At 23.0% G+C, this 11,372-nt stretch overlaps 1 protein-coding gene across 1 annotated transcript in view; it reads left to right on the top strand.

The window, feature by feature from the left end:
* Positions 1 to 11,372, top strand: part of LOC113389125 (neutral ceramidase) — a 152,985-nt gene that overhangs the window by 69,855 nt on the left and 71,758 nt on the right. The window lies entirely within an intron of this gene.

The following is an 11,372-nucleotide window of genomic DNA, read 5'->3' as shown; positions in this document are numbered from 1 at the left end:
AACTGCAAATATATTTATTTTATTATGTAACTAAACATAACTTGTTTTAATTAAATCACGTCCTACTCAAATTTGTTCAAAATAATTTTTTAATTTCTATTAATTATATAAATATTGTTTAATTTATTGGTTGCAAACAATGTTAATTTACACAGATTAATATATTACAATCTTGATTTTGTATCACTAATTATTTTTATTAATTACATACTTTTCTCTTTTTTTAATATACAAAATGTTCTTTAATAAAAACGCGTTGTAGATTCTATTTTATCCCAACGCTCTATTTCCAATTAGATTTCTTAAACGCTATAAAATGCATTTATAGACTAAAATTAACTCTAATTCTTAATTAGTGATTTTTAATTAAAAATCCCAGGTGGATAATTGCTTCCGCAGAATACTTATTACAGACCAGAAAAAAAAAACTCGGAAGACTTTTTTTACAATTTAGATACTAATAGAATAAAATTGGTTCAGTATTTTTATCTTTGCATACAAATTACATATATTTATTTAATATTATCAAATACAATCATCAACGCATTTTTAATCAAGTGTCTTTGAAATTTTTAATGAAAATTTGTCTCTCTATTAGTAATACGTCATTTCATAATTATAATTAAATATTTTGTTGTCTTAAAAAAATTTAACAATATTTATCAATTATTAATGTTTTCACATTTTGTAATATTTTTGATGCAATTGCTTCTTTCAAAACTTTGTGAAATAAATACTGGTTTAGTAAAATGGGAAATATATTTCCATTTCAAATAGTTTATCATTTCTCTATGTGGATTCATGTCAAATTGTCTTTTGTGCGATAAAACTTGTCATTTACCGAGATAAGTACGACAGTTTCTTATTTTTAAATATTGAACAGATGTCACGAGGAAATAAATTGACGATTCTACGATATCCGGATGAAATCTAGAAATAGTTTTTAGATAGAAATTTTCTGACTGAAATATTGATGAAAATATATACATTAAATAGTCAATAATGAAAAATTAAAATCTCAAATCAATTTTTAATGTAATGTAATAAATAAAATAAGTCTTTGTTCTAAAAGTACAAAGTTTGTTGTTGAATGTGTTCTATTAAGCTTTTAAGCTTAATATATAATCCTTGTTTATAATCCTAGGAATATGGTCGATGTTTTGTTTATATATTTAGATTTTAATAGATGGTATAAAGTAATTAATATATTCATAATTATATTTATAAATAAATAATTGGACGAGGCCGAGAAGGTTATTTACTATTTATAATCGTGTTTGTAAGAACAACACGCAAGATTATATTATTTTATATATGAAAGAGCACGCACCTTAGAATTAATTTTATTATGTATATAAATATAGAAATAAACATAAATTTACATATATATATATATATATATATATACACTTATTTAAAAGTTATGTTATTTCTTACACATGGTGTGAAATCACAATGGTCATTTTAGAGAATTTTACAATTTTAGAGAATATCTTACTTGTTGCTATTGAAAACAATTAAAAAAAAAAGAATAAACAATGTCTTCTGCAAAATAGATATAATTAAGTATAATAAAAATTTCATTAAAATGTTTCTCAATAAAATCCTCGGAAGTAAGTTAGTGAATATTATAAATATTTACTTATTGAATTTGTTAGTTAATATTTATATATATTTTCTTATTAAATTTTCTTAGGAAAGTTACATAACGTTATATACAACGTTATCGGTTGTATATAATTATTAGTATTATATATCGGTTTTCAACGATATATAATACTATTACTACATTTTAATAATTTCTAATAAAATATTTATGTTTACAACAAAAGTGCAACCGATAAAACTAATGTTATGGAATCTTATTATATGATGATTAGTTTTTGGTGAAAAAACATATTTTATATTAAATTTTGTTACAAAAGTTATAAAACATTATATACAGATTTATTGGAAATTTTATAAGTTTTTTAACGGTGTATTACAATATATATGTATATATATATATATGTATATATATATACGAGGTCTGTTCAAAAAGTACCCGGAATTTTCGTTTTTTCAAAAAAATATTTATTTATTCGTCTACATTAATGTGGTCCCCTTCAAAGTAGTCCCCCCCAGATATAATACACTTATGCCAGCGTTTTTTTCCAATTTTCGAAGCACCCTTGATATTCACTTTTTGATATGTCCTTGAGCACTCTCAGCGATTCGGCCTTTATTTCTTCAATCGAGGAAAACCGCCGTCCTTTCATGGGTCTCTTCAACTTTGGAATAGGAAAAGTCACACGGAGCCATATCTGGTGAATTTTTGCACTTTGCAACACTTTATTTCATTTTTTACGCAAAATTTAATACAAATTCTTTGACTTTTTAATTCTTCCATTGTAAAAAATCGCCGAGCTCAGAAAAACACGTCGAACCTTAGCGACTACCACAGACAAAGTAAACAGTGAATATAGCTGAAAATTTCATCATACTTTAGGGGCATGTATACCAACACAATAAAAAAAAATTTTTGACAATCAGACACTCCAGACCCGCGAAATTTAATTATTAGTAATTCCGGGTACTTTTTGAACACACCTCGTATATATATATATATATATATATATATATATTCGAACAAATATTATCAAAATATTGCTTAATATAAAAAAATGTACTGAATAAAATCCTTAGAGGTAAACTAAATTTTAAATTTGGTATATTTTTCTTATAAATTTTTTTAAATAAATTAAAATTTATTTAACGTTATATATAGATTAGTAGTTAATTTTATATACTTTCTAACAGTATATTACAATATATATGTACATTAACAAATTTTATCAGAATATTGCTAAATACGAAAAAATTTCATCAAAACACTTCTTAATAGCTAACTAAATTTTTAGTTTAGCATAAAAATATTATAAAATTTTGTCCAAAATGTTATTAAACGTTAAAATCGAATATATAGATAATATTATATACTTTCCAATAGTATTTTACAATATATATGTTTATGAACAAATTTTATCAAAATATTGCTCAATATAAAAAATGTACCTAATAAACTTCTCAATGGCTAACTAAATTTTAAGCTTCACATATTTTTCTTATAAAATTTTGTTTGAAAAGTGATCAAACGTTATATACAAATTTATAGATAATATTATATACTTTCCAATAGCGTATATGTATGTAATATATATGTTTATAAACAAATTTTATCAGAATCTTGTTCAATATAAAAAAATGTACCAAATAAAAATCTTAATAGCTAACTAAATTTTAAACTTTGCATATTTTTTGTATAAAATTTTGTTCAAAAAGTTTTCAAACCTTATATACAAATTTGTAAATAATTACATTGGGTTTCTAAAAATATATAACACTATTGTTATATAAAAATTCTTTACAACAAATAATTACTGTTTACAAAAAAATTGCAACGGCAAAAACTACTATTATAATTAGCGTTTCGTGCCAATTAGTTCCTGATACAGATCAGTCGTGCACTTTTTTTTTTGTCATCATTATCACGTTTGATCTTTTTAAAATCAAATTCTTTACCCATTCATTTATTTTATTCATTTATTTATGCATTCGAATGACAATTAATGTCGACATTTGCTCTATGGAAAATGACAAGACGCGTGTTCTATCATTTTTTTGCAATTTAGATTGCAATTGTAAGTACAGAGCCGGATTTGGAGAAAAAGAAATAAAATATATAGAGATTTGACTATAATATTAGTTTTGTGGTATATTCTATATTTTATGAAATTATAAATTGAAAGGAAAAATTATTTTAAAATGGGAAATCTGAATAAAATTAGCTACAGGATTAGCAAGATTTTTCACAGGCAAAATGTGCTAATAAACTCAAATTTTTTTCGAAATATCAGCTGACGTAATTCATTGTTTTATTCAATATTTTTCTTAGTAAATTTAAAACAAAAATTATACCATAAAATTTATATCTAGATGATTTTTATTTCCTATATGTGAAGAATTAAATATTTGCAAAATGTCTTTAAAAAAACTTTGTTAAAAATCTCTGTCTCTGCAAAATCTTTCAAACCAATAAATGAACTCATTTGAATTTTTATAGCATCATCAATGCAACTTTTCAAGAAAAGTTCAAGAAAATAAAAAAAGACAAAATATACTATAAAATACTTCGAATCAACTTCTACCACAAAAACTTTGTCTCTTGGAAATTTTGCTCTCAGTTTGCATTTTTTAATCAAAAGTTTGCAGGAAAATGCATTTTTGAAGCAAATACTATTTTAAATAAAATCATGAATGAAAATTGAGATTAAATAAAAATTTATTTTTATATAACATATAAAAATGTATACTGAAATAATTATTATAAATATCATTTTAGTACGAGAGCTGCTACAAAAATGTTGGAACTTTGGAATTCTATTTCTTTATCTCTATCATTTGGAAAACTCTGTTTTTCCATGTCGGTTCTGCAAATATATATATTTATATATATATATATATATATAAAGTATATAAAATTATCTATTAATTTGTATAAAACGTTTAAGAACTTTTGAAACAAAATTCTATAAAAAAAATATCTGAAATTTACAAATTAATTAGACATGACTGCATTGTTTTGGTTACATTTTTCAATATTCTGTGAAAATTAGTTTATGTACATATATATATCGTAATATATCACTAAAAAGTATATAAAATTATCTACTAATCTAGATATAACGTTTAATAACTTTACAAACAAAGTTTTATAAAAAAAATATGTAAAACTTATAACTTAGTTAGCCATTAAAGATTTTATTCGGTACATTTTTCTATATTGAGCAATATTCTGATAAAATTTGTTCATAATATTGTGATATAATTTTGAAAAGTATATAAAATTATCTACTAATCCATATATAACATTTAATAAGTTTTCAAACAGAATTTTATAAGAAAAATATGCAAAACTTAAAACTTAGTCATTTGGGATTTTATTCAGAACATTTTTTGTATTGAGCAAGATTCTGATAAAATTTGTTCATAAATATATATATATATATATATATTGTTATATACTGCTGAAAAGTATTTAAAATTACCTATACATTTATATATATATAACGTTTAATAAGTTCTCAAACAAAATTTTATTTAAAAAAATGTAAAACTTAAAACTTAGTAAGCCATTTGGGAATATTTTTTTGTCTTGAGCAAAATTCTGTTAAAATTTGTTTATGAACATATATATTGGATTATACCGTTAAAAAACTTATAAAATTTCCAATAAATCTGTATATAATGTTTGATAACTTTTGTAACAAAATTTGATATAAAATTGAGTAAGATTCTGATAAAATTTCTTCATATACATATATATTGCAATATACCGTTAAAAACCTTATAAAATTTACTGTAAATTTGTATATAATGTTTAATAACTTTTTTAACGAAATTTAATATAAAATGTTTTTTTCATGAAAAACTAATCAGCATATGATAAGATCCTATAACATTAGTTTTATCGGTTGCTCTTTTGTTGTAAACATGAATATTTTATTATAAATTATTAAAATATAGTAATAGTATTATATATTGTTAAAAACACTATAAAATTATCTATAAATCTGTATATAACGTTATGTGACTTTTCTAAGAAAATTTATTCCAAAAATGTATATAATATTCACTAATTTTCGAGGATTTTGTCGGCAATCATCCTAATAATAATTTTAATATACTTAATTATCTCTATTTTCCACAAGATATGTTTTATCCTTATTTTTTTTAAAAAAATCAATAGTAAAAGATGTAAGAAATTCTCTAAAATTTATATATTAAAATTATATACTGGAATAAATATTATAAACAATATTTTAGTACGAAAGCTGCTACAAAAAAATTGGAAGTTCTCTATTTTTTGGTCTCTATTATTTGGAAAACTCTGTTTTTCTAGTTCGGTACTGCAAATTTATACATTGATATATTTGTATATATATATATATATATATATATATATATGTTAGTATTTTATAATGAAAAAAACTATAGACTTTGTTCCCTCGTCACATACCAGGAGAGACATGTGTCACAAAATTGTTTAATCTGCAAAACAAATTTGCATTGCGAAACTTGAAATAGAACTATTTAATAAATATTTTTAGAACTTTTATTGGATTTATATTATTTTTGAATATATATACTTTGATATAAAAATTTAAAAAAAATATGTTTGGGAATAAATTTGGGAGTAATTCACGATTTGCTTTACAAATGCGCATGAAAAAAATCGTTTTATTTTGTTATTGTAAATTTTGATGCGCTCTTCAGACCACATGAATTGAAATAAAGGTTTGAAATTTTAGTATGTTAATTTTAAACATATATACTTTGTTAGCAAAAATTAAAATAAATATGTTTCTGAACAATTTTTTTATTTATTTCAAAAACTTTACAAAAAGACACAAAGATATTTCACGACTCATACAACCTTTTGAGAAGAGAGATTTGTTCTTAAAATTTATCAAAGTAAATTTTGAATGTTTTGAAGAACAAAGTCTTTATTATATATATATATATATATATATATATATATATATATAATTACAGAGAGAGAGAATTTCAGTCAGACAATGTAAACAGATTTGATTAAATTCATGGCATGAAATCAAAACACGATTTTCCTAGACAAGTTAATTACAAAACAGTCATAATAATACCACAAGAACGTACAATTCTATATAGGACGATGTAGCATTTTTTATTGATTCAAGATATTATTAGAATTTGCTGGAAAAACCAGAACACTGAGGGTTGAATAGAAATTTTGGTATTGTACCAGAAATAGAAGAAAGAATTAAACGTTTGGTTTCAAATGCAATATTTATGTACACCGAGTTGTTTTAGGTGTATTTTATGTTAAACATAAATATTTATTGTACAATTTAGTATAAATTTGTCAAATATTTCATTTACTTTTGACTAATATTTTAAAAGTTACAAGAAAAATCATAAATAAAAGCACATATTAGTGCAAGAAAGAGCTCAGATATTTTTTCTATTTTCAATCTTAATTTTAAAGTATACCGAGTTGCTCTAGGTTTATTTTATGTTAGACATAAATATTTATTGCACAATTTAGTATAAATTTATCAAATATTTCATTTACTTTTGACTAATATTTTAAGTTACAAGAAAAATCATAAATAAAAGCACATATTAGTGCAAGAAAGAGCTCAGATATTTTTTCTATTTTCAATATCAGTTTTAAAGTATACCGAGTTGCTCTAGGTTTATTTCATATTAGACATACATATTTATTACACCATTCAGTATAAATTTGTCAAATATTTCATTTACTTCTGACAAATATTTTAAAAGTTACAAGAAAATACTAAACAAATGCACAGATACATGCAAAAAAAAGCTCAGATATTTTCATTTTCAAAATCAGTTTTAAAGTATACCGAGTTGCTCTAGGTTCATTTCATATTAGACATAAATATTTATTGTGCAATTTAGTACAAATTTGTCAAATATTTCATTTAATTTTGACAAATATTTTAAAATTTACAAGAAAAATCATAAACAAAAGCACAGATACATGCAAAAAAAGCTCAGATATTTCTATTTTCAATATCATTTTTAAAGTATACCGAGTTGCTTTAGGTTTATTTTGTAATAGACACAAATATTTATTGCACAATTTAGTACAAATTTGTCAAATATTTCATTTACTTTTGACAAATACTTTAAAAGCTACCGAAAAAATCATAAATAAAAGCACAGATACATGCAAAAAAAATTACAGAAAGATTCTCTATTTTTAATTTTAATTTTAAAGTACACCGAGTTGCTTAAGGTTTATTTCATATTAGACATAAATATTTATTGCAAAATTTAGAACAAATTTGTCAAATATTTTATTTACTTCTGACGAAAAATTTTAAAATTTACAAAAAAAATCATAAACAAAAGCGCAGATACATGCAAAAAATAGCACAGATATATTTTCTATTTTCAATCTTAATTTTAAAGTAAACCGAGTTGCTGTAGGGTCATATAATATTAGAAAACTTTAAAACCTATTTAATTTTGCATAAATTTGTAAAACATACTATTTATATTTGATAAACGGTTTAAAAGTTATGAATGTTCAAACAAATATTTTCACTATAGGGGTTGATGAATTGCTAGTATTTATTTATATATATATATATATATATATATATATATATATATATGTATGTATTTATTCATACAGGGTTGTATTTGCTTATGAACCCTCATTATAAACGTATTAGTAATTAAATGTCCTTTAGAGGTTTCTTCAATTAAAATCGATCAATAATTTACTCGACGACTTCAAACAAACCATTTTCAAAGAAACGATTTTCTCAATTAGTAAATTGTCTTATAATTTATTTAAAGGAATAAACAGTTCAATCGATATATTTTCTCACTTATAAATTTAGAATTCATATAGAATCTGTATGAATATATAACTTCTTCATCAGCATAAAAATTACTCAAAAAATCCTAAACAATTTAAGACCATGTTAACCGAACAAATTAAAAATTTAAATAATATAGATTTTTTTAACCTTAGTTACATTTTCACATAAATCAAATCTAAGTTCAATTCTGACATGAAATTCAAATATATTATCAATGTGCACATGCTCATATTATAGATTTATCATTATTTTTGGCAAATTTCCAAAAATCTTGCACTAAATCTCATATTGTCAAATGTCATCTCTTTGTTGAATTTATTATTAGAACATATCATGATCTGATTTTGGCACAAATTGTACCCAGACACCTTAAAAATAACACAAATGGATAGAAATAATCAAAATATTCATCAAGTTTGTAATTCAATTTGCAAATGACTCTAAAAATATATATGAAACTGTGTAAAAAAAATTCAAATGATAAAGCAATATTTGATTTGCCAAATAAAACTATTAATCAATATATGTAATTGGTAACAATATGTAAATTTAATTTTCCTTTATAAACAAATAGCTCTTTTACCCATTACGTAATTTTTACATAAATTTTTACATAAATCCATTCCACTCGTTAATATTGTCCACTAATTTTTTCAAAAATTATTTCAAATTAAATTACCTATATTGTTTCAAAACAAAATTTTTGTTTATATGTATAATTTTCTTCATAGAAAATAATTATTTGTTGAATATGCCTCAATCAATATGTGTTATGTTCGAAATGTTACACGACTCGTATACGAAATTCATACGAGTGCGGTTTTAGTGCGAGGGCTGGTGAGATAATTGTTATATGGCATTATGATGTTAGACAATATTGTAGATTATTTAATTTTGAACAAATTTGCTGAATATTTGATTTATTTATATCAAACGGTTCAGAAGTTAGAATAGAAATTGTGAAGTATTACACAAACGTATAAATCAGTATGTTTTTTATGGAACCTAAAAAAATCAATATGAATCCTTCAAAATCTAAATATTTAAAAATGCAATATCTCGAGAACGTTTTGAGATATTTTAGAAATTCAAAAAGTCGCTTATATAATACTTTCAATTTGCCATCGAACTGTGTTAATTACGATTTGCTGTAATAACTCGTTCACTGAGAATGCAACTTAAATTTGCATACTCATATAGATAGCATCAAATAACACAATTGGTAATGAAAAATAACTTTAAAAATATATTAATTAACTATAAAGATACATATCGACTTTCATTGATAACTATTTCTTCAAATCCTAAAGATTTATTCATATATTCTTGATGAACTATTGAAAATTCAAAATCAAGAGTATTACTATTCGATGGCAAATTAAAAATGTTCTTAGAACAACTTTTTGAATCACCAAAATATCCGCAATAGTTTTTATAAAATTGCATTTTTGCACTTTGCAAATTTTATAAATTGTAAAAAATCAATATGGATCTTGCAAAATCGAAATGTTTAAAAATGCAATATCTTGAGAACGCTTTGAGATATTTTGGAAATTAAAAAAGTCCGTTATATAATACGTTCAATTTGCCATCGAACTGTGTTAATCTTGATTTGTTGTTTTAACTCGTTCACTGAGAATGCAACATTAATTTGCATACTCATATAGAAAGCATCAAATAACACAATTGGTAATGAAAAATAATGAAAAATAATCTTAAAAATAAATTAATTAACTATAAAAATACCTACTATCAACTTCCATTGTTAACTATTTTTCCAAATTCTGAATATTTATTTATGCATAATGTATATTCTTGATAAATTAGTAAAAATTGGAAATCAGGAGTATTACTATTCGATGGCAAATTAAAAAATGCTTTTAGAACAACTTTTTGAATCACCAAAATATCTGCAATAGTTTTTACAAAATTGCATTTTTACACTTTGCAAATTTTATAAGTTGTAAAAATCAATATGGATCCTGCGAAATCGAAATGTTTAAAAATGCAATATCTCGAGAACGCTTTGAGATATTTTAGAAATTCAAAAAGTCGTTCATATAATACTTTCAATTTGCCATCGAACTGTTAATCGCGATTTGTTGTTTTAATTCGTTCACTAAGAATGCAACATGAATTTGCATATTCACATATAAAAAATCTAATAATAAGTTTGTTAAATATATACTTGTGCTTACGAATGAAATATAAAATTCAAAGTCGTTTTATTCAAAACTATTATATCGGACTATATAAAAGTATTTCCTGGGAAATTTTATCTAGTTTCACCCTATCTAACTTAAAAAATAGTGCTTTCATATAAAATTTGTGAGTTATTACTCAAACCCCGAAGCTCTCCGACTATTATTTCCATTAATTCACGTTGAATTCGACATCTAATGAGGCTTGCACACTCATGTATCAGAATTTAATTATAATATAATTATAATATTATCGATATTCCCGGAATTTATTGCCGTGTGCACATACCTATTTGTTGAGGTCGATTTCATGTCGAAAACAGAGTTAATTGACAGCACTATACGGGGAACTAATTGACCGAAATAATTGTCAGTAATCAGTAAAAGATATTATTTATTTGGTTTTATTAAGTTTATAAGTATTCCGAGTTGTTGTAGGGCATTATGATGTTAGACAATATTGTAGATTATTCAATTCTAAACAAATTTGCCAAATACATGATTTAGTTTAAACAAATAGTTTAGGAGATATGAATTTTTTTCGACAAATGTACCTTTGCTATAGGGAATATAGGGACCAAATTTTCCATTGCAATTTTTAAATATACTGAGTTGTTCTAGAGCGTTATAATGTTAGACAATATTGTAGATTATTGAATTCTAAACAAATTTACCAAAAACACCATTCAGTTTAAACAAATATTTTAGAAAATATGAATTTTTTTCCGAC

This window comes from Ctenocephalides felis, unplaced genomic scaffold, assembly GCF_003426905.1.
Source record: "Ctenocephalides felis isolate EL2017-DRISC unplaced genomic scaffold, ASM342690v1 CF-g0.4_SCAFFOLD_03573, whole genome shotgun sequence".
NCBI lineage: Eukaryota > Metazoa > Arthropoda > Insecta > Siphonaptera > Pulicidae > Ctenocephalides > Ctenocephalides felis.
Note: the sequence above shows the minus strand (reverse complement) of the source record. Positions and strands in the feature narration are given on the sequence as shown.